Genomic DNA, 22,149 nt, shown 5'->3' with positions numbered 1-22,149 from the left:
TAGAATATAAAAGAACCAAATGAAAATACTAGAATTACAAAATATATCTGCTATTTGAAAAACTCACTGATGGGCATAACAATGAATTGGAAATGACAAAGAAAGGGTCAGTAAATGTGAAGATAGATCAAAAGAATTACCCAATCTAAAAACAGAAAAGTCTGGGGGTGGAGGCTCATGCCTGTAATCCCAACACTTTGGGAGGCCGAGGCGGGCAGATCATCTGTGGTCAGGAGTTCAAGACCAGCCTGGCCAACATGGTGAAACCCTGTCTCTGCTAAAAATACAAAATTAGCCGGGCATGGTGGTTAGTGCCTGTAATTCCAGCTACTCTGGAGGCTGAGACAGGAGAATCACTTGAACCCAGGAGGCGGAGGTTGCAGTGAGCTGAGATTGCGCCACTACGCTCCAGCCTGGGCATCAAGAGTGAAACTCTGCCTAAGAACTAAATTAAAAATATAAATAAAAACAGAAAAAAATTGAAAAAGAGGAGAGCCTCCAGGATTTGTGAGAAAGCAAAGAATAGCAGTTGTAACATACACATAATTATAGTCCCAGAGGAAGAGAAAAGAGAAGGAATGGGACATAAAAAATTTCTGAAGAAATAATGAGAAGAAAATTACCAAACTTGGTAAAGGACATACATTTACAGATTCAGTAAACCCCAAGCAGGATAAATACAAAGAAAACTATACCTATGTACATCTTAGCCAAACTGTTGAAACCCAAAGATAAAAAGAAAATCTTGGAAGCATCAGAGTAAAGCACTCATTATATACATGAAAACCATACAGATGATAGCTGATTTCTCATTAGGAAAAAAAAAAAAAAGAAGCCAGAAGAGAGTAAAAAAAAATTTTTTTTTTTTTTGAGACAGAGTTTCGCTCTTGTCGCCCAGCCTGGAGTGCAATGGCTTGATTTCGGCTCACTGCAAACTCCACCTCCCAGGTTCAAGTGATTCTCCTGCCTCAGCCTCCTGAGTAGCTGGGATTACAGGCACACACCACCACGCCCAGCTAATTTTGTATTTTTAGTAAAGACAGGGTTTTACCATGTTGGCCAGGCTGGTCTCAAACACCTGACCTCAGGTGATCTGCCTGCCTCTGCCTCCCAAAGTGCTAGGATCACAGGTGTGAGCCACTGCACCCGGCCAAGAGTAAAATATGTTTAAGGTGCAAAAGGAAAAATTGTAAAACCTAGAACTAGGATTCTATATCTAGTAAAAATATCCTTCAAGACTGAAGGCAGAATAAAGACGTTTTCTTATAAATGAAAACTAACAATGTTTGCTGTCTGCACCACAAGAAATGCTTAAGAAAGTTTTTCAGGCTAACAGGAAATGATAGCAGATGGAAATTTGGATTTCCCAAAACGTTCTTTACAAATGGTAACTAGATGGGTAAATATAAAAAACAATATTTATTATTTATTTTCTCTAAAATATGTATCATTGTTGAAAGTAAAAATTATAGCGTCATAATTGAGGGGTTTAAATCATGTGTATAGGGAATATATATAACACCTGTAGTATAAAGGAGGAAGTTGATGGTAAAAGCACAGATGGCCAGTGAAAGCGAAACTCCTTGGCAGACTTCATTTTTTATGTACAACTTACATTTAGTAAAGTGCAAAGATCTAAGTGCACATTTGATGAATTTATGCGTATAACCACCACCGAGATCAAGATTTAAAATATTCTGACTCCCTCAAAACGTTCCCTTGTGTCCCTTCCCATTTGATGCCACTCATCTCACCTCTATCACCATAGATTAGTGTTACCTATAGACACCCATTTTTTCCATGTTTCCTTTTCCCACTTCTCAGTCCTCTGTTTTCCCTTGTTACCTTTAGGGCTGTATTGGCACCTCTGTCAAAGGCTCATTAGAGGGGTATGTATATCTATCTATTCCTTAGAGCTACATAGATAAATTAATTTCTAAAACAAGAGGCATGGAGCCGAGGAAGACAAAAGGGAGTGTGAGTAGAACGAGATTCTTCCCTGAAACATGCCCTGGTTACCAGGTACATGGAATGAAAACAAGCACCACTTATGTTTCATTGAAACTCCACTTTCTCCAACAAGCCTGTAAACAGCCATGGAGTCTGCCTATCATGATCCAGTAGGCAGGACTTCTAGTCCCAACTTTCTCGGATTTTACAGCCTCTGTAAGTGTGCTTCAAAGCTCTTCCCCAGGGCTGTTCCAGCAGCACCGAGTGCCCACAGCAGCCAAAGGCACCCTCACTCTAAGTCCCAGAACTCGATAATGATGATGTTGGCCTTGAGTGGAGGGTTGCTGATTAGGAGACAGTAGGTGGGGGAATGCAGCAAGCTCTGAACACAAGTTAATTAATGACCACAGTGTGTGCAGTTAATGCTAACATCAAAAGCCAGCAGCATGAAGGGCTCTTTGATCTCCAGTTCAGTACCCTTTCAAGTTGTCCCCTTTATCTTTCCCAGAAAGTTCTTGCTTCTTTCTACCTTGATTTTTAGGGAGAATTTTAATAAGAATGACCTCCAGCCCCATCCACATACCCCGTGGCAAGCAGGAAATGGGCTAGAGCAGCATCCTGAATACACAGTTAGATCCCTGCATCTCATTGTTACCAAAAGGCTCCAGTTCCCAGTGACTTAAAGTGGAATCACAGCTTTCCTTTTAAAAAGAGCTTGTGCACAGGAGACCTGTATAAGAAGGTTCTCAGCAGCATTCTTGATGGGAGTCAAAAGCTAGAAACAGCTAAAATGTCCAGCAACAATAGAATGAATACATTACTGGGTGTTCTAACAATGGAATAATACATATCCATGAAAATGGACACGATAAAGCTCCATGTGACCACATGGGTGTATTTAACAGACATAATAATGGATGAAAGAAGCCAGGAGTAAAATAATAAATGCTACATAATCTCATTTATATAAATTTAAAAACACACAAGACTATAATGTTTCTAGGGTGAATAGTTAGGCAGCAAAAGCATAAAAAAGAAGCAAAGAAACAATTACATTAAAAACAAGGGCTTCACTCCTTCAGAAGAAACTAAAAGACTTCCCATGAAAAAAAATTAATGATACCCAATGTTAGCAAAGATGTAGGAAAAGAGGCATTCTTGTACAATTCTAGTGGGAGGGTGAATTTGTACATCATTTCCATTACTTTTGCAACCTAACTATTCACCTAGAAACACTGTAATTTAGCCTTGATGTTTTGAAATTTATATAAATGGGCTCATACAACAAGTTGGCAATGTGAATTAAATGTCTTATAAAAATGCATGCTGGTTGATCCAGGAATTTCCTTTTGATCTCAAGGAAGTTATCAGCCGGGTGATTCAAGATCTATACACAAACCTGTTCATTTCAACATTATTTATAAAAATGGTTTCTAGTAGCACACCCAGATATTTGGATCTTACCAAATACCTTGCAGCAGAGCTATATGGAGATGCAAATATTTTCACCAAATATTATTGAAAAAATTTCTCATGTGGTCCATTTTTAATTATAGAAAGCATAAATATATATTTAAATGTGTTGTAGGATATTTCACAAAATGTTAACATGACCCTGGGCAAAGAAAAATCATGAGTGATATATTTTTCATCAATAGTCTGTATTTTATGTATTTTTTCCCAAAAATGGACATGCATTTTAACTGTATAAAAAATTCAAGGCCAGGCACAGTGGCTCATGCCTGTAATCCCAGCACTTTGGGAGGCTGAGGGGGGCGGATCACCTGAGGTTAGGATTTCGAGACCAGCCTGGCCAACATGGTGAAACCCCGTCTCTACCAAAAATACAAAATTAGCCAGACATGGTGGTGCGTGCCTGTAAACCCAGCTACTCAGGAGGCTGAGACAGGAGAATCATTTGGACCTGGGAGGCGGAGGTTGCAGTGAGTCAAGATCATGCCATTGCACTCCAGCCTGGGCAAAAAGAGCGAATATCCACTTTAAAAAAATAATAATAAATATAAATAAATACATACATACATACATACATACACATCTTTAAATGGAAGAAAAAGTAAAATCGGGGTGGAGTGGGGGTGTGACAGGGAAGGGATGTATGGAGGAGGGACGTGTTCTGGGAGCTAGAGATGCTCTATTCTTGATCAGAATGATGGTCACCAGGGTGTTCCCTTCATTCTGCTGTACATTTATCCTCTAATCTTTTCAGTCACTCTACCATATTTCACAACTTTTAAAAACGGGAGGGGGGTTAAAAAAAGAAAAGTCTGAGAATTTTAACACAAGCTAGGGGAAACTGTAGTTTCAAAAAAAAAGGAAGAAGAAGAAAAGCCTGTTCAGTTGCTGCAATGCCTAATAAAGCTGCAAATACAGCCCAAACCCACAGGCTGTCAGATTCACGAAGTGTGGACGTAATGTAGGCAGGGGAGGTGAAGCATCGAGTTATGTTTCACACACACACACACACACACACACACACACACACACACGAAAATCTGTCCTTCTGGCCGCCCACCCTTCACCTAATCAGCATCAGTATAGGCTGCTCAGTGGTGTGTAGTCTCACCAAGGTGCTGCCCAGAAGATCCACCTTGCTCAGGGAAGCGTAGTTGGTCCTGTTCCCTTTCACCTTAGATGGTGCCAGAAATCCTGACAGAAGCAACAGTCTCTATGGTGCCAGAAGAGGAGGCTGTAGCGCTGCCTGGAGACAAACCCTTGCAGAATATATGCTTCCAATTAGAACATGTTGCTTTTAGAGCCTCAGGGCCCTGCAAGGGCAGGATGTGCCGCTCTGATTCCCAGTGTGTGACAGCAGGGGATTCCTCCCAGTTATTCTCAGAGTCAGGCTGTGGTTTGTACTTTCTTTTTTTTTTTAGAGACGGAGTCTCGCTCTGTTGCCCAGGCTGGAGTGGTGCAGTGGTGCGATCTCGGCTCACTGCAACCCCCGCCTCCCGGTTTCAAGTAATTCTCCTGCCTCAGCCTCCTGAGTAGCTAGGACTACAGGTGCACGCCACCATGCCCGGCTAGTTTCTTTTGCATTTTAGTAGAGACGGGGTTTCACCACGTTGCTCAGGCTGGTCTCAAAACCCTGAGCTCAGGCAATCCGCCCACCTCGGCCTCCCAAAGTGCTAGGATTAGAGGTGTGAGCCACTGCACCCGGCCGGTTTGTACTTTCTATCAGATCATTCAACTAAACTTTGTGATACTGCAGATAAAACAAAGCAGATTAATGTCGCTGATCCAAAGAGCTAGGTTCTGCTGCACCTGGACCCAATGGGACCCGAAGAGGCTTCGGCTGTCCAGCAAAGATTGGGGGAGCCAGGTGTGTCCTCACCCATAGGTCAGGGATGGTGTTGGGTGATTTTGATAAAGTGCCCTTTCCTCATAGAAGCAAAAACTCCTTTCTGTTATTTTTTCTTTTAACTTCCAAATTAAAGACACCAACATGTTGTAACAAGCAAAATAGAACATGCTTTAATCCAGTAAGGGGCACTGCCAACCATGAAGAAGGTCAGTTCACACACAGACACATAGGGCATAGACATGGCCTTCTCGTTGCAATCTTGGTTCCACCTCTCTCGTGGCACCTCACACTCTCTGTCTTGTGTTGTAACTGTCTGTGCACTTACCATTGACTTTATCTCCTCCATTACTGGGCTGCAGGCTCCCAGAGGACATAATCTGTATACAATGGATTCACCTTTGTTTCCTCCCTGCCTGGCATAATGCCTTGTAGTCAGTAGCTCCTCTAAATGTTTGTAGAAAAGAAGAAAGGGAATTAGCATGCATTAATCTCTAAGCTGTACCAGTTACTGTACATATGCTTAATGTATATGATCATATTTAACTCGTAAAACCAGCCTCCAAGATAAGTGTTATTATTACCATCTTATAGAAATGGTAAAGAAATGGAGGCTCAAAAAAGTTAGATGCCTGCTTAAGATCACTGAGCCAGTTAGAGCGAGAGATGGACTTGAGTCTAGAACTGTCCCTCTGCAAAATTCCTGCTCTTATTTCTCCATTAACCGGTGAATGAATGGGGGTTAATGATACCTGTGCGATGAGTCATCCCCAGACCCCCAGGTGCTACTAACACTGCTTCCCAACCCTCGCCTGGGGTTGGCAGGGCTTTTTTAATTCACTGGATAGTCTCTAACAGGGCTGGCATTAACCCATAGACAATAGAGAAGTGGCCTTGGCATTAGTTTGTGAGATATCCTCTCTGCTCAGATAACCTCCAGGGCAAAAGTGAATGCCACTGCGTTAATCGTGCCTCCTCTGTCCTTAAGCATGACCACACCCATAAGGGCGAAGCAGACTCCTGAACTCACCCAAGCTTTTTCCTTAGAATGTCTTCCCCGTCATCTGCCTGACAAATGCCTGATCATCCTTCAGGATGCCTTCCTCAGCTCCCTCAGGCAGAGCTACTCACTCATTCTTCAGCTACTGCAAACTGAGTAGGGACTACACATTGTGGGGTCTAAAGTAATCGAAAGTCTCTACCCTTCAGGAACAGCAAGCCAAACAGGGAAGAAAAGAGGCCAGCTGCAGTGGCTCACATGTGTAATCCCAGCACTTTGAGAGGCTCATGTGGGTGGATCACTTGAGGTCAGAAGTTCGAGACCAGCCTGGCCAACATGGTGAAACCCCATCTCTACTAAAAATACAAAACTTACCCGGGTGCGGTGTGCCTGTAATCCCAGCTACTCAGGAGCCTGAGGCAAGAGAATCGCTTGAACCCAGGAGGTGGAGGTTGCAGTGAGCTGAGACCAAGCACTGCACTCCAGCATGGGTGACAGAACGAGACTCTGTCTCAAAAAAAAAAATTAAATTAAATTATACATATATATATATATATATATATCCCTTTTAAATAAGTTTAAATAGAAAGAGAGTTTATTGGAAAAATACATGGAAATCTCCTAGAACTCTAAATTGGGCAACACAGCCAGGCCTCAAGAGAGACAAGAACCAGGTACAGATATTAGGAACCAAAGCTTATTTTTGTTCTCTCTCTCTCCACATGTTCTTTCATCTCTGCTTCTGTCTGCACTTCTCTCTCTTCTCTCTCGCTCTCAAAATACTAGCATCCTCTCTTCATTTGCACATGCATGGGCCAAACATAGATGCCCACATCTGATTTGTTTTTCCAAAACAAACAAAAAATTATAGTGACAACAATGAGATTTTTTTGACATTTTTGCAAATCCCTTTAGTGGCTTGCTTAATAAATGACAATTGAATCCCTACATCTGCTTCTACATTCAATCTGTTGTGATATATTATTTTGGTTGAAGTATATAAAGAAAATTCAGTCTCACAGAGACATGTAGCTTAAAAAGAGTAAAGTATTTATGGATAATTTTTGATAATACACCAAAACTCAACATGTGGTAGTTTCTTAAAGTTTAATTGCAATGTGGAATCTGAATTCATATAAAAGAAATTGTCTTTTTTACCATAACATTAAAATCCACTAGTCTGTCTTGCATTTTGATTAGATCTTTAACCTGCACATTTGTCATTCATAAAATATTGGTTCACTGAGTTATACATCTCATCTTCCTAATGTTGACACATTTTATACAAATATATTCCTTAAATCTCATTTGTTGATATCACCACTGATCCCTTCAGAAAGGTCGTTAAGTATTGAAAAGCTATCAAGCTCACAGTGACAGATACAAGTTTTACAAAATTCTAGTTTTCATTTGGAAACACAAATTCTAACATTGGCACAGAAAAAAAAATGTTGTTGGTTGTTTTTCTTGAAGTGACAGGATAATCTGGTTCATTTTCAAGAAAATGTCTGCCAAATACCTGGGTTTGAGAAATCATAGTTTGTGCAGTCAAGTAGTAATGGTACTCCTTGAAAAAAAGCCATTAGTTTTAGTTCACATCTCAAGCAATTACTTAAGTGGTTTTCCCAGAAAATCGCCTATTTCAGCATGCAGTAGATATGATGTATGCATTTTTTCCATTTCATCACACAGAATGTGAAAAAGACATGCCCCCAAAAGTCAAGTTTTAATGAAATTAATTATTTTTACTCCTTCATCAGGGACATTATTAAGTAACACTGGCTTTTGCTTTTATTTTTCCCTTATTTTTTCTTACTGTGAGTGCATGGTAGTGAGGAATGTAACAACCACAGTAAGTGCTATTGCCTTGATTCATGCTAAGATGCCAGCAGTATTCCCCATCACTGCTGTTATTCCATATGTGAAAAAGCACACTTAAAAAAAAAAGGCAGCCAGGCGCGATGACTCACACCTGTAATCCCAGCACTTTGGGAGGCCAAGGTGGGTGGATCACAAGGTCAGGCATTCGAGACCAGCCTGGCCAACATGGTGTAACCCTGTCTCTATTAAAAATACAAAAATTAGCCAGGCATGGTGGCATGCGCCTGTAATCCCAGCTACTCGGGAGGCTGAGACAGGAGAATTGCTTGAACCCAGAAGGCAGAGGTTGCAGTGAGCCAAGATGGCACCACTGCACTCCAGCCTGGGTGACAGAGTGAGACTCCATCTTTGAAAAAAAAAAAAAAGGCAAATGTCCTCTTAGCATTGTTATCAAAATGGTTTTAACTTCTTGGACCCCACGGAAGTGTCTCAGGGTCCCCAGGGGCCCATGGACCACATGTTGAGAACTGAAATTCTAAACCATTCAAATTCAAGTTTCTGTTTTTGTTTTTGTTTTATTTGAGACAGGGCCTTGCTCTGTTGTCCAGACTGGAGTACAGTGGCACAATCCTGGCTCACTGTAGCCTCGACCTTCTGGGCTCAAGCAATCCTTTCACCTCAGCCTCCTGAGTAGCTGGGACTATAGGCGTGCACCACCATATCTGGTTAATTTTTTATTTTTATAGAGACACGGTCTCACTATGTTGCCCAAATTGGACAACTTAAGTGATTAATAAACTCCTTTGGTCCCAATTTCCATACATAGATAGGAAAAATTTACATGGCCCAGCTTGGGTTAAGTGTCTGCCCCGGCCCTCAGTGTGGACAGGTGTGTGATCACGTGGCCCACTGTCCACTTAATAAGGATTATGGGACCAGACAGTTGGAAAACGAGTGAACAAATCTGGCAGAGCTGAGATACAGGATAGGGTGGGGTTAAGCACCTCCACGAGCTTAAGAAAGAGTTGGAATGGCCAGGGAATTCAGCAGGAATATATCTTGGAACCTTGCCACAACACTATTAACAACTGAATTGTGTATAGTTTTACAAATTCTAAAATGCTTTCACACGCATCACCTCATTTAATCCTTCCAACAGCTCTGTGAGATAAGCATTCCTATCACTCTACAAATATAGAAACAAAAGCTTAAGCCGGGCTCGGGTGGCTCACTTTGCCACCCAGCACTTTGGGAGGCCGAGGCGGGCAGATAACCTGAGGTCAGGAGTTCGAGACCAGCCTGGCCAACATGGTGAAACCCCATCTCTACTAAAAATACAAAAAAAAAAAAAAATTAGCCGGGCGTGGTGGCGGGCACCTATAATTATAATCCCAGCTACTCAGGAGGCTGAGGCAGGAAAATCGCTTGAACCTTGGAGGCAGGGGTTGCAGTGAGCCGAGACTGTGCCATTGCACTCCAGCCTGGACAACAAGAGTGAAACTCTGTCTCAAAAAAAAAAAAAAAAAATTAGATCTTTGGACTTTAAGCAAAGGACTCACTCACCTACAGCACAGCTGTCTGCCAAGCTGTGGAAATTACACTCTAGGTGATCAACAGGTGCTCAAGAATTTGGAACAAGCATCCTGTACATGATGAGGGTGGGGGTAAAAGAAGAAAGACTTAGGGCTCCCTGCCTAGAAGTTAAAGTTCAGAAAACGGAATGAAGCCAGAGAGTCAGGGATTCCCCCACTTTCCTGAATTCTGGACAACTGGGTGCAGTGAAGACCCTGTGGTCTAACTCGTGTTAGGTCACTCCACCAACTCCCACGGGATGAGGAGCCTTCATTCCATGCCATCGTCACTACCAGTAAAGTGCAACTTTATGTGAGAAAAGAATACTGCTCTTGAAGAATCAAGTGTGAAAGTGTTAGTTTTCTATTAACTATCTAATGTGAATTATTGTGCTCAGACTAGGAACTAAAGCTTAGACTTTGTTACATTATAAACATTTTTTTTTTCTACAGTAGACCAGCTGGAGGACCTCCCACATGAGAAAGAAATGTCCAGTCTAAACAGAGATGTATCCATTTAGGGAGCCTGGCTTTGAACCTTTCCCTGACACAATCCAGTTTCCCCTAACCCCTTTCACCCAGTATGGGTTTCTAGAATATTATTTCAAGTGTGCTGAGCCAAAAGGAAATGAAGATTAAAGTTAAGAAGGAAACCAACAGTTTGCTTTTAAAATACACAAGCAAAGCCTGGCTTTTCATAAGAGATCCAGGCTCTGAGTTCCAAAGCAAATCCAGTGAAATACCACCATGAAAGGGAACTGATAATTTCCCAGAATTAGGGGTCCAATGTGGGGATCACGAGCAACTTGTGAATGTTGAGATCTGAAATGTAGCTAGTCTGAATTGAGATTACACTGTACATGGAAGATACACATCAAATTTCGAAGACAGTACAAAAACAATGTAAAATACCTTACTAATAGTTTTATATTGATTACATGTTGAAATAATATTTTAGATATATTGAGTTAAATAAAATATATTATTCAAGTCAAGTTCACCTATTTCATTTACTTCTTTAACGCGGCTACTATATAATTTAAAATTCTATATGTGTCTCATGTTGTATTTCTATCAACAGCACTTGCCTATGGGGGTCAATTAAACAGCCCTGCTAACCCCTCCACATTCAGCTCTTCCTCATTTTTATTCAGAACCACATCATTTTGTTTTCTCATTAATTTAAAAAATAATTTTGAAGGGCAACTTAGTTAAATTTAGGCAAGTTGAGATGATAAAAAAAAAAATAGAAGAGAGAAAAGAAAAGATCCAAAGCCCAAGGTCTCTTTGTTTATTGAGAATGTAAAAAAACAAACAAAAAAAACCTGCTCATCTGTTTCCCTTTCTTGATAAAGAGAGGGATGTACACTCTATATGACAAATTGCTGTCTCTCCTAGAAAATAAATAATGTAATCATGACAGATTAGTTCCTATTTGACATTCATTAAAAAGGAGTCTGTTGAATTTAAGATCTCCCACCACATATTAGCAGATGCTCAAAAAGCTAGAACGAATTACTGGCTAAATGCTATGACTTTGTGAAAATAAATCTTAGTAAGTTCTTACCCAGGGAGTTAAACTACTGGATATAGGGAGAACGGAAGGAAGAAGAGGTGGGGGTTGTGATGGGAAGCTTTTAGTTGCTGTGCAACTACTCGGTCACATTCAAATATTTTAGAAAAGTTAAATGGCATTTGGGAAGTCTAGAGAAATTTTATGTCTTTGCCTCTAGCCTTAAAACAAATCTTCACTTTAGCAGACTTGAAGGTTAGGATAAAGGTTAACAAAGAACCAGGCTAATCATTTGGTGACACTAGCTGGAATAGAGAGCAATACCATAGAAACCCAAGGGTTGGGGAGATGTGGGGCAGTGGCAAAACTTGTTGCAGTTCTCTACAGGATCATGAGATTGGCCCTCCCAGGTTCCTACTGTCTCAAAGATGACCTTCCCCCACAGCTCCCAGGAGTGACTCATTGCTTTCTGTTGAGCCTCTCCACCTCTCCACACTCATCAGAGGCTTAATACTTACTTAATTGAACAAAGCAGGAAAACACGAGTCCAGATGAAAGTTCAAATCTTTATTAACCAATCCTCCCAGCTTTGCTTTTACCCATCCTTTATCCTGTCCCTGGAGAGGATTCCTCCTTTTTTATTGTTTCCTACTGCCTGCTGGATTTGCTCAAGGTATGTGAATTGCTGTGCGGTTTTCCCACCTGGTCCATCTTTGGCAACCTCCAGGTAGCATTTTCCAACACCATAACCCTTCTCCTCCTGCCTGTGTCTGTGATCCCTCCCTGCTCCCTGGGCAACGACCCTAGTTTGCAAGTTACTGCTTGTGAATGGGCTGAAGTTTTGTTAGGATGTTTTGAAATGAAACAAATCCCTCCCCCAAGGAAACTGACTCAGCAAAGATTATTACAAATGTCCCACAGTTTACAATCATGGGAAAGGGAAATTAGAATTGAGATTCATTCAGAAGATCCCACTTGTCAGAATTATGCAACTGATTTTAAAATATTTTAAAGAAGCCATTAGAAAAATAAAAATACTCCTTAAATTTAAATGCGTATGTGCTACAAAAATACTTAAATCTGTACAAACACAAATTTTAGCACCTAATCACATACTTTCAAAGTATGCTGCAAAATGTATGTAATTAATCTTAACTCACGCTAAGATAAGGAAATCAGTATTAACAATCCTCCTACATTTTTCAAATGGAGAAACTTCGCCACAGTAAGGTTTTACAAAGTGTCCAAAGCACAGAGAACTAGCATGAATTAGCCAGGGTTGCTTATTGAGGGCCAACACCAGACAAAAGATTATGGAGGCAAAAAAAAGAAAGAGGAAAAAAAGAGGGTCAGGGGGATACATGGGAAAACAAAAGAAACCACCCTGAAACCTAAACCATTCCCTGGAGTGAACATGAGCCCAAAGTTTTCTTTCACAGAATGCTCATCCTTGAAGTAAGTGCAAAGAGTACATTCATACAAATGGACCAAATTGGACCAGTGGGTTCTAGAAGACAGTCTTTCTTGCCTGAGAATACCCTATCTTAGCCCACATTGTCTTTTGCAGAGCTTTCTTTCCTTCTTCCAAAACATTTTTCTCTTTTCACAGTTTTTTATTTGAATAGCTGTGGGAGACATTATAGGCTGGTAGCTAAGAACAGAAGAATCAGAAAACAGTGGGCTCAAAACCTGGTTGCACTGCTTACTAGCCATGCTGAATGTGGAAAAATTCTTAACCTTCTAAAATTGCTCCTTTATCTATAAAATGGGATGATAATAGTATCTACTTCTTAGGATTGCTGAAATGATTCAACAACATAACATTCATAAAATGTTTAGCATGGTCCCTGACCTGTTCTCAATAAATGATAATAATTACCATAATTCTGTCTTAAAACAAGAAATTCCAGCTTCTCAGACAACAACAAGGAGAGCAGCCAAAACATACACTGACAGGTTTTAAGGGATTTTAAGAAATTCTGCCGGGCATGGTGGCTCACTCCTGTAATCCCAGCACTTTGGGAGGCCCAGGCAGGCGGATCACCTGAGGTCAGGAGTTCAAGACCAGCCTGGCCAACATGGTGAAAACCCATCTCTACTAAAAATACAAATATCAGCTAGGCATGGTGGCGGGCGCCTGTAGTCCCAGCTACTCCGGTGGCTGAGGCGGGAAAATGGCTTGAACCCAGGAGGCGGAGGTTGCAGTGGGCTGAGATTGCACCACTGCACTCCAGCCTGGACGACGGAATGAGATTCCATCTCAAAAAAAGAAAAAATTCTAAGTTGGTTTGCAAGTTTGGAACCACCTGAGAAATAGACATAGAAATCAGACAGATGGAGATCAGAATATCAATTTGGTTACCAGTAAGAGCATGGATAGTAGAACATGGCTTTGATGAATGGCCACAGCAGGCTGTATGGCTTTACCTCTGACTTAAGACAAGGCCCACCATATGCCTGTTCCTCAAGGGCAGGCCCCTTAAAACACAACAGAGAGCAGAATAGGCAGGAGGGTCTTTAAGAGAGAAAAGAAGAGGCTGTATAGAGCATGCTCAATTTTTCCTTCCAGGGATGGAGAGAGGCCACGAGTGTAACTTTAACTGAAGTTCTTCCACAGGGAAAGATAAAGAGCAGAGAGAATGTTCTCACCCTACCCCATCCCCAACAAGAAAGTATTTTCTTATTGGGGTTGCTCTACAAAAAATGCCTTGACTCCCCTGTCCCGCCAAGACATCTTCCTGCCCTAGTGTTCTCCTTTTCTTGTCCCTTCTTCTCCTCCATAGTATGATTCTCCAGGTTTGTTCAGGTTCAGATCAACACTCCCATATTCTGCTCCTTGAATTCTGTCCTGATGCACTAATAACATACAAAGATATTCACTTGCAAAGGCTTTAATTTTCATAGTCCTTTGCTCCTCACAAGTGTGCCCTCACAACAAAACCCCATTTAGAAGAACATGGTGAGAGTAAGAATATACCAAAAAGACAGGAACCTGGAAAATATAGTATTGAGTCATCCAGTCATTCCTGAGTACCCGATATGTGAATTTAGGGTGCTGTGAATGTGGCTGTGAACAAGACAAAATCCTGCCTTTTTCCCATGGGTCTTCCACTTGATGTGGGAGAAACAGGGAGGGCTATCCAAAGAGGTTTATCTTCGCCTGCATGGAATAAACCAAAGACCTGAGTTCCCTCCCACCTCTTCCACTAACTGCCTGTGTGACAAAGTTTCTCTAGGCCTTCATCAAATAAGGTATTAAAATCAGAAATAGAGGCTGCTGATTCAAAGTTCTCAAAGATTTCCCTCTTCCTTGGATCTTTCCAATGAGAGTCTCTTCTAGACAGTGGTGAGATCAAATACAAACATAGGTCACTTAGCAGGTGTCCTAGACAGACACTGTTGGGAAACAAAGGAATCCACAAGTCAGATACCACTTACTTTTATTTTAGACAAAATTCCTTCAAGCTCAGTGATCCTTTTTCTAAAGCCAAAGTGGATGGTGCAGCAAATTGAAATAAGAAACTATAGATGCAAGGACAGAAGGAAGAAGCAAAAAACCATAATGGAAATGTCTGACTTAAATATTCCTGTAAAACCTTACCATGTAGAGGAGAAACAAAAGGGGAAAGATATGTTTTCAAGAAAATTAAAATTAGAAATGTTTGGTGCTTTAAGGAGTAAATTTCTCTATTCTGGAATATTAATCTGTATTCCCTCATATGCAATTTACCCAGTGAATTTGCAGTTGATTTCTTTCCCAGAAGTTGCAAGCTCAAATGCTTCATGAGTCAAACAAGTAACAAATATGTAAAGTGGCTGTAGGGGGTTCAAACTCAAAACACAATAAAAACTCAAACTCAGAGCTGTTTTAAAATTGTCAAGGTCAGATTTGTGACCCCTATCTTTTTTTTTTTTTTTTTCGAGATGCAGTTTCGCTCTTGTTACCCAAGCTGGAGTCCAATGGCGTGATTTGGCTCACTGCAACATCCACCTCTCAGGTTCAAGCGATTCTCCTGCCTCAGCCTCCCAAGTAGCTGGGATTACAGGTGCACGCCACCATGCCCAGCTAACTTTTTGTATTTTTAGTACAAACGGGGTTTCACCATGTTAGCCAGGCTGGTCTCTAACTCCTGACCTCAGGTGATCTGCCCGCCTCAGCCTCCCAAAGTGCTGGGATTACAGGCATGAGCAACTGTGCCCGGCCTTTTGACCCCTATCTTAATCAATGTTTAGGGGAGAGAAAGGTGCTCAAGAACTTGACAGTAACGTTACCCTCTGAGAGTGACCCTAGTAGGAATCAACACATAACAGATGAGATGAACCACGAATAGAAATCACCTGTCCTGTAATTGGTCTGTAAATGTATGGTTGAGAAGATCCACTCTCTCTAGTCTTAATCAAGGTAACTAGGGTAAAGTCTCAGGGAGAGAAAACTGATTGAAATTAACAAGGCAGGAAGGGAAATTGCTGGGTTGTCTTTCCTACAACCATTCCTTTCCTCTTCTTCACCAAACCTGCCTCCCATAAGAGGCTGTGAAAATCTTAGATACTGCCATTCACAGCCTCTCTTGCAGCTAAGAGTAAAAAGGTGATACTGTTCTAGCCAAGAAAACATGAGAGGAAATCTGCAGAGCAACATCTGGAAAATTTATTCTCTGTGATAATAACAACCACAAGAAGAAAGTTTATCCCTTTGCTGGGCACAGAGATTAAGGGGGAAATGGAGACTCTTCAAAGAAAGCACAGCCAAAAACCACATAATTTGAACTTCAAAAGGGTTATTACAAATCTATGTTTACTCTTGGAGAATGCCATATAGATCAAAGGTTGTATCTAACTCTTTAGACACTCCAAATCAAACACTACAGAAAATTTAAAAATCATGAAACCAGGTTTGGAAAAAATAAAAATTCCAAGAGAAAACTATCACACTCACTCAGAAAAGAGTTGACAGTGAAGAGTTTGCCCTGGGACATTGAAGATCCCCAGAGAGGCCTAGAACAATCTTTATGGAGATGCTCCAGCTGAATTAGATATCCTGTTTACAGCAAATATCATGATGTATTTTGCAACTGCAGTTGATGATCTCTGTCAAAGTATTAGGTCAAAGCAAAATATAATAAAATTTTAACCACTTCTTCAGCGTTCTCCACATGAAAAAGGAACAGCAAGAGACCATTCCAACATAAGAGTCACTGTTATTTGCCACGTCAGATTCTCTCTGCCTTACCTTTCTCTGTGGCCTCTAACCTCTTGTTCCAGCTCAGCCCATATTGTGGCAGCCAACTTTGTGTAAATTTCAACCAGCTTCACTCAGTGCGTGCCAGTAGCACCTCACTTCATGCACACCTCTGACATCCTGTCCTGCAGCTTTCCTGTTGATGCTGGGTAAGTCTGCATATGTACATTCAGGCAGTGCAGGAGGATTAACACCCACTGGAAAGATTCTTTGACCAAAGGGAAACAGGAGCCAACAAATAATTCTCCCTTTAACACATCAGAGGACTGTCCTGAGAAGCAATCATCTATATCCCTTTCAATAACAGTTCCCCAAGATCAAGGGCTCAGTTGTTCTTAATAGCTGTCCTCCAATTGCATTTCCCTCCTTCCCTGCCTCACTCTACTTTTCCCTTTTTCGTGATCCCTACTAGGGAATTGCACTCCCTAATAAAGTTGTAGCACATAAGCCTTGGCCTCAGGCACTGCTTTCTAAGCATCAAAAGCTCAGAATGTATTCGTTTTCTTATTGCTGTGTAACAAATTACTACAAACTTTGTTGTGGAAAACAATCCCTGTTTATTAGTCAGGTCACAATTCTGTAGGTCATTCTACCCCAGTGCAGTTGGGTTTATAGCTCAGGTTCACATAAGACTGAAACCAAGGTGTAGGCTGAGTTGTGTTCTCATCAGGAGTTCAGAATCCTCTTCCAAGCTCACCTGGTCTGGGCAGAATTCAATTCCTTGCAGTTGCAGGGTAGAGGTTCCCATTTCCTTGCTGGCTGTCAGCTGGGGCCTGTTTTCAGCTCCCAGAGGCTCCCTGCATTCTTTATCACATGACCCCCTCCATCTTCACAGCCAGCAATGGCACATTGAATCATTCTTATGCTTCAAATCTCTCTTATCCCGGCCAGGCATGGTGGCTCATGCCTGTAATCTCAGCACTTTGGGAGCCCAAAGAGGGTGGATCACCTGAGATCAGGAGTTTGAGACCAGTCTGGCCAACATGGTGAAACTCTGTCTCTACCAAAAAAAAAAAAAAAAAGAAATACAAAAAATTAGCCATGCATGGTGGCGGATGCCTGTAATCCCAGCTACCCAGGAGACTGAGGCAGGAGAATCACTCGAACCTGGGAGGCAGAGGCTGCAGTGAGCAGAGATTGCACCATTGCACTTCAGTCTGGGCAACAAGAGCAAAACTCTGTCTCAAAAAAAAAAAAAAAAAAAAACTCTCTTACCTCTCGGCGTCTGACCCCTAGACCCAGATTTGAATGACTCATGTGATCAGTTCAGGACCACCTGGATAATCACCCTATCTTAAGCTCCACTGACTTGGAATTTTAATCACTTTAGCAAAATCCCTTTGGCCATATAATATAACATACACCCTCACACTTGAAGGGAAGAGGATTATACAAAGGCAAGAGTCATTGGGGATCATCTTAGAATCCTGCTTATCAGACAGTTGGTATCAAGGGGTGACCCTTGAAAGCAGACCCTTAGGATGAGATTTTGGTGCTAGATTACTCAGAGATCTGAAAGCAATAGGGTTTCCAGTATTAGTGGTAAGTGAGGTGGAAGTTCCTAACGTGCAATGATATCACAAGTACTGTCTTTCACCTGAAATTAATTGATATTAGGTGGCGCTAGAAGGTGAGGCAATGGGATATGCAATGCCTGTGGTACTTAAAAAGTATGGGAGCAGTTATGACTGAAAATTGTGGAATGGCCTTACTGCTATTAACAGAATCAAAAGCCTTGAAAAAAGAAAATGATAGACTCAGGACAAACTACTACCAATTCAAAGCTTGCTTTGAAAGCCAGAGGGCCACTGAGATAATTTTAAAAATACATTTATCTCCTGTCACCAAAGGGCAAAGCTGCTAGGGAGACAAGCACTGTGCCTCATTCTTAGTGGTAGCAGATGTGAGGTGCAACCTCTCATTTTTTATCTTGGAAGGGATGACCTGGCATGTTCGAGACCACTGGATCCCTACAAACTTCACCAATGTAGCAAGTCCCTGAATATTAATGAGATTTATCTCCCGCTCTCTGGTACACATGATTCTACTAGGGCATTGGTACTTGCCACTCTTTGTTCATCAGGTCCATTTAGCAAGATGCCATATGGTGATCTGATGATTGTCAACATGACTGAAGCCCCTATAATAGAAAGCAGAAGCATTTACATAGTCCTGGGGCAAGGACATGAATGTGTACTGCTGTTCTTCCCATGAAGGTGAATTACTTTTGATCTTTCCTTTTAAGGGGATTGAGAAGTATGAATTCACTAGATCAATAGCTGCTTATCAAGTGCTAGAGGTTGGGTTGATCTGAATCAGTAAAGATACCATATACAAGAGAGCAGGTATAGTTGGGATTAATACCCAGTTAAGTCTATGGAAGTCTACACTCTGCCATGATCCATCCAGATTTTGCAGGAGCCATGCAGGTAAAATGAAAGCAGGAAATGATGGTAACCATAACAACTGTATCTTTTAGGTCTTTCATAAGTGGTGCCAATCTCTGCAATTCCTTCTGGCATGTACTATGCTTCTGATTTATAATCTTGTCTGATGGGGCAGAACAGTGGGGAGGAATCGTTTCAGAAGCTTCCACTTGGCCTTTTTAAAGTTCTAATGGTGCAAACTCTACTGATTAGGGAACAACTATGAGGATTCTTCTAGTTCTAAGTTTATCTCTAATTCCCTCAGGAACTGAGAAATAACAAGATTGGTTCACAGACCCACTGGACCCACTATGAGATAGATTTGGGCCAGAAGTCCATTTAACACATGGTCCCTAAAAGTACACACACTGTCTGCAGGTCCATGACAGAGTTTGGGGTTCCCTGGTATCAGTGTCCACCTAAATCTCTTATCTAAAAATCTTTGAATCTGAGTCTTCTCTTTTTCCCAGGGTAGTTACTCTGACAAATGTCTACAGGTCTCTCCACAAAAGGAGAGAGGGAAATATTTACCTATCCACTTGCGTTATAAGGTCCTTCCACAAAAAGACTTGTTCTCCCCTTCAAACAAAGGGATCTGGATCTCTGAATTACTTAAATCTAGCAACAGGGTGAGGGACCATAGTTTTCTTTTGCAGTGCCTAAAATTAGCCTTCTACTTAACAGCTTCAATTCTTTTCTTAGATTAGAAAGTTGAGTTACATCCTAATTAGCTATTTGTCTAATTCCTAAGAACACTATGATTTATTAGGCTATCACTAGAGAAATCTGCAAGCTATGGTGACCTGTTTGCCACTCCAGTCTTGCTTTCTTTTGATGGTTAAGTTCTCTTTTTCCTCCTGATAGCCCTCTACCATTCTGGAACACCATCATCCCCATTGATATTATAAGATACAATTCCATGGCAATATGGCCTACAGAAAAGGACCACCATTGAGTTTCTCAAAGACGGGTCTCCTGTAACTGATGAATTCCTTACTGTCTTAATGAAGGGAATCTTCTCAGAGCCCTCAGGGCAACATAATCAGAGGATGAATGTTCAGCTTTTTCCCTGATCTTCTGAAGATCCACTCAGTGTCATGCCAAGGCAGTTCGGTGTCTTCACCAAATCTTCATCGGTCCTTCAGTTCATTATTGTATCCAGCTTTGGTTCAGGGCATCAAACAGATTATTTAGATGGCCTTACATGTCCTTTGCCAGGCCCGATGGCTCACGGCTGTAATCCCAGCACTTTGGGAGACTGAAGTGGGCAGATCACTTGAGGTCAGGAGTTCAATACCAGCCTGGCCAACATGGTGAAACCCAGTCTTCACTACAAAATACAAAAGTTAGTCAGGCATGGTGGCATGTGCCTATACTCCCAGCTACTTGGGAGGCTGAGGCAGGATAATCGCTTGAACACAGGAGGGGAGGTTGCATGAACTGAGATTGTACCACTGCACTCCAGCCTGGGCAACAGAGAGAGGCTCCGTCTTTAAAAAAAAAAAAAGATGACCTTACATGTCCTTCATATAACATTGAATCCCCGAGTTTATAAGTTCCCGGTAAACCCTACCCTATCCAGACTTATATTCTGCTCTCCATGGCCCAATTCCCTCAAGATTTACTCCCTCGTGTTCCTCTAGTCCATGCTCATACATATTAAGCAGATCCAGCAATTCCTCCAGTGCATATTTTTCTCCTGGAGTAAGAACTCTGTATCTCTGTTTGAGCGGTGCTGACACCTGACCCTTGTTACTGACCCACAGGCAATGAGAGGTAGCAGGGGTGGCTCTTGAGAACAGAGGCACCTGCCTCAGGCAAGGTCAATATATAGTCCCCAAGCAAGTGGAGGCACTTCTCCTTAGCAATGAGAAAGAGTTTTTTTTTTTTTTGTTTTTTTTTTTGCCATCCCAAAAGTTTAAGAGGATTTGAAAGATTCAAGATTTTCGGCTTGGGCACCCAAATATTCCTATCCTAGATCTCAGGGTTGCACTCATTGACTATGAGAATCCCGACTTTGACATGAGAGACCTGCCAAAGCTGCTGGCAGAATTGCCAAAGTTACAGTTCTGCCTCCCTTACAGTTAAATCCTAGTCCTAATATTCAGCAGTCTTCCCTGCAACTACAGAAGATTAGTCTCCTTAAATTCTACCATGGAGGGCTTCTGTCCCACACCTGTGTTATCCTTTTCTGAAGGTGTCCAAAGAAATCCATAAAAGCCACACAACTTCACAGTCTTTATAATTCTCACTGTTCCTGTAACATTCAAGTGAATAACAACCATGTAACTTACTGCTTCTCCTTCCACTGATATCTCATCCCAATTTACCATAAATGAGTTTTAGTAATTTTGATGCAATCACATGCCAGGATTTATCACCATCCACATACTACCTGCAATGGGATTTTTACTGCCATCTGACCAGTGAGTGACCCAGCTCTAAATTCCATGATGACAGCTTGCTTTCTAGTGTCATTTCTGATACTGTCTCACCGCAGGTTTGCCTGAGACTTGGACCCAAAACAAAGTCTGGGTGCAGGTAGTTATTTGGGAAGTGGTCCCAATGAGCAGGATTGAGGAGCAAGAGGGTGAAACCTCCTGAGATGCATCTCAGAACTGTTTGCCAGGTACAAAAGATAGAAGCTTTTGTTCATTGGCTCCCATCCCCAACTGGTCAGAGATGACCTCATGAATATTAACTCCCTTAAACTTCTTGTTTGCCCTGCATGAGTGTCCAGAAATTCTGTGGATACCACCACTCAGTGTTAGAGAAGCTCTAGGGCAGGAACCAGAGACTAAGATAAGGCATTATCAGAATAAGACTGCATGCACCTAGTCTAAACCTACGAGAACTAATTACCAAAGCAGTGGCTAGAGTAAGAGGTGGGGCCAAAAGGATGTAAGATGCACACAAGAAGTGTTCAAAACTATTATATTTGATCAATTCAAGCCAAGGTGATTCAGACCAAAACTACTTACGTGTGGGGCTGGGCATGGTGGCTCACACCTGTAATCCCAGCACTTTGGGAGGCCTAGTGAGAGGATTGCTTGAGTTCAAGAGTTCAAGACCAGCCTAGACAACATAGTGAGACTCCGTTTCTACCAAAAAAAAAAAAAAAAGAAAAATAGCCAGGCATGGTGGCATGCGCCTATAGTCCTAGCTATTCAGGAAGCTGTGGTTGGAGGATTGCTTGAGTCCAGGACGTCGAGGCTGCAGTGAGCTGTGATCACCCCATTACACTCTAGCCTGGGTGACAGAGTGAGACCCTATCTCAAAAAAAAAGAAAAGGGGGAAAAAAAAAAACTTG

The 22,149-nt window shown here is 41.6% G+C and overlaps 1 long non-coding RNA gene across 1 annotated transcript in view; it reads right to left on the bottom strand.

Moving 5' to 3' along the window:
* LOC103890948 (uncharacterized) overlaps positions 1–16,546 on the bottom strand; it is a 126,481-nt gene extending 109,935 nt beyond the window's left edge. Inside the window, exons 1-2 of the long non-coding RNA XR_655222.4 lie at positions 16,405–16,546; positions 16,111–16,262 (exon numbers count right to left, since the gene is read on the bottom strand). This is a non-coding gene — a long non-coding RNA (uncharacterized LOC103890948). The remainder of the gene's footprint in view (positions 1–16,110; positions 16,263–16,404) is intronic.
* Positions 16,547–22,149: the final 5,603 nt, after the last annotated feature.

Source organism: Pongo abelii, chromosome 5, assembly GCF_028885655.2.
Source record: "Pongo abelii isolate AG06213 chromosome 5, NHGRI_mPonAbe1-v2.0_pri, whole genome shotgun sequence".
NCBI lineage: Eukaryota > Metazoa > Chordata > Mammalia > Primates > Hominidae > Pongo > Pongo abelii.
This window is presented reverse-complemented; position numbering and strand designations above follow the sequence as displayed.